The sequence below is a fragment of the Gopherus flavomarginatus genome, chromosome 5 (genome assembly GCF_025201925.1).
Source record: "Gopherus flavomarginatus isolate rGopFla2 chromosome 5, rGopFla2.mat.asm, whole genome shotgun sequence".
Classification (NCBI taxonomy): domain Eukaryota; kingdom Metazoa; phylum Chordata; order Testudines; family Testudinidae; genus Gopherus; species Gopherus flavomarginatus.
This window is the reverse complement of record NC_066621.1, coordinates 41,803,362-41,805,018: the sequence shown is the minus strand read 5'-3', so window position 1 is coordinate 41,805,018 and position 1,657 is coordinate 41,803,362. Positions and strand designations below refer to the sequence as shown.

The 1,657-nt window shown below is 38.9% G+C and overlaps 1 pseudogene; it reads left to right on the top strand.

Annotated features, from left to right (window-relative positions):
- The first annotated feature begins 271 nt into the window (after nucleotides 1-271).
- On the top strand, nucleotides 272-1,137 carry LOC127052366 (NACHT, LRR and PYD domains-containing protein 3-like; annotated as a pseudogene).
- Nucleotides 1,138-1,657: the final 520 nt, after the last annotated feature.

Genomic DNA, 1,657 nt, shown 5'->3' with positions numbered 1-1,657 from the left:
CTGAACTGCGTGATACTCTGTGATTTTTATTGTGCTAACATTCATGTGAAATTTCTCTTTCAGCTTTGAGTCCTCAGCAAACACCTGAAAGATCAGCAAATGGTATGTGATATTCCAATAAGGAATTGCATTGTGTAATTACCAGTGATTACCAGCATTAGGCTAGATCAGCCAGGCATTGGGTTTACTAGTAGAAATCATAAATAACACCTCAGAGAGCAGTCCCATCAGATCACACAGGTTAAGCAAGGTTGGATGGGGGGGTGAGGAAATGAATGAGGAGATCTCCAGGAAAGAATCAGGTGCTGCAGATAACGGTGCTGGTGAGTAGGTGGAGCTCTTGTCTCAGAGGCAGTACTGAACCAGTGAAGCACCATGATGCTGGAAGACACTATCTTGCCAGGGATGCCATCTTTTAAATGAGGCAAAATCATTAGCAGTCAACATTTGTGGTCACTGAAGTGCTATGGCACTTTTTTAAACCTCTGGGCCCTATACCAATTTTAGGTTATACTTTAGTGTACATACTCTATCTCTTCAGTTTATTAAAGGGTCACAGCAGCAATTCAAAGCAACAGGGACAAGGTAACTTGAAGGGACCTTACTCCTTGGCTGCAGATGGAATCTGGAGGAAGAATATACTGTTTGAGGAAGATGTCAAGAAACACGGCTTAGATAAACCTGATTCCCTCTTTCTGAATGAGAACCTTTCAAAAAGGCATTGGTTGCAAATGTGTTTACAGCTTCATTCACTTGAGTTTTCATGAGCGTTTTGCAGCTTTGTTTTATGTGTTGGAGCAAGAAGAAACAGTGAAAAATTCAGAAACTGCTATACAACCTGTGGGAAAATTGTTTGAAAAGTGTGAAAACTCTATGAATTATTTAATATTAACAGTGCGATTGCTGTTTGGTCTCTTAAATAAAAAGAGAATGGAGGAGATGGAGAAAAATCTTAGCTGCAGATTTTCACCCAAAATTAAAAATAATTTACTAACATGGGTTAAAGAAAAACCGTTTGTGGTGTTGTTGAACTATAATAAGTTTTCTATTGATAAGGAGATGATTTTCTATCTCGATTATTTTTACTGTTTGTATGAAATTCAAGAGAGAAAATTTGTGCAGAGTGCACTGAGCTAACATTAAGTCATCATACCTTTACCACAATGGATCAAATTGTTCTTCAATTCTGTATAAAGAATTGCTGTAAACTTGGAGTCAGTTTGTCTAGAAAGCTGTACGTTTCTACCTGAAGATCTGAATGAAGATTCCCCAAGACCATGCAAGCGGCCACATTGGTGAGTGTTATCTGAGCTCTAAAAATAGCTACGTAGCTTATTATTTTTTAAAACTTTTTTTAAAACATTGATTCCTCTCCCCCACCCTTATGTTTTCATAGCTCACAAATGGCCAAATGACCCACCATAAAAGTGACTCCATTTAGTGACAGACATTTAAGACTGGGAAGGCCCATGCCCCATCCACCCCCAGACCTTAAAAGCATGGAAATAAGAAGTTAAGGGAAAAGACTTGTGCACTCATTTCTATCCTTGTGTTGCCTAAACATTGTCAGTAATGCTGCCGTGCTCCATTCGGCTTTCACCTCCATCTCTAATAGCTACCAAAAGCAATATGTACCCCAACTTCATCACACTTACAC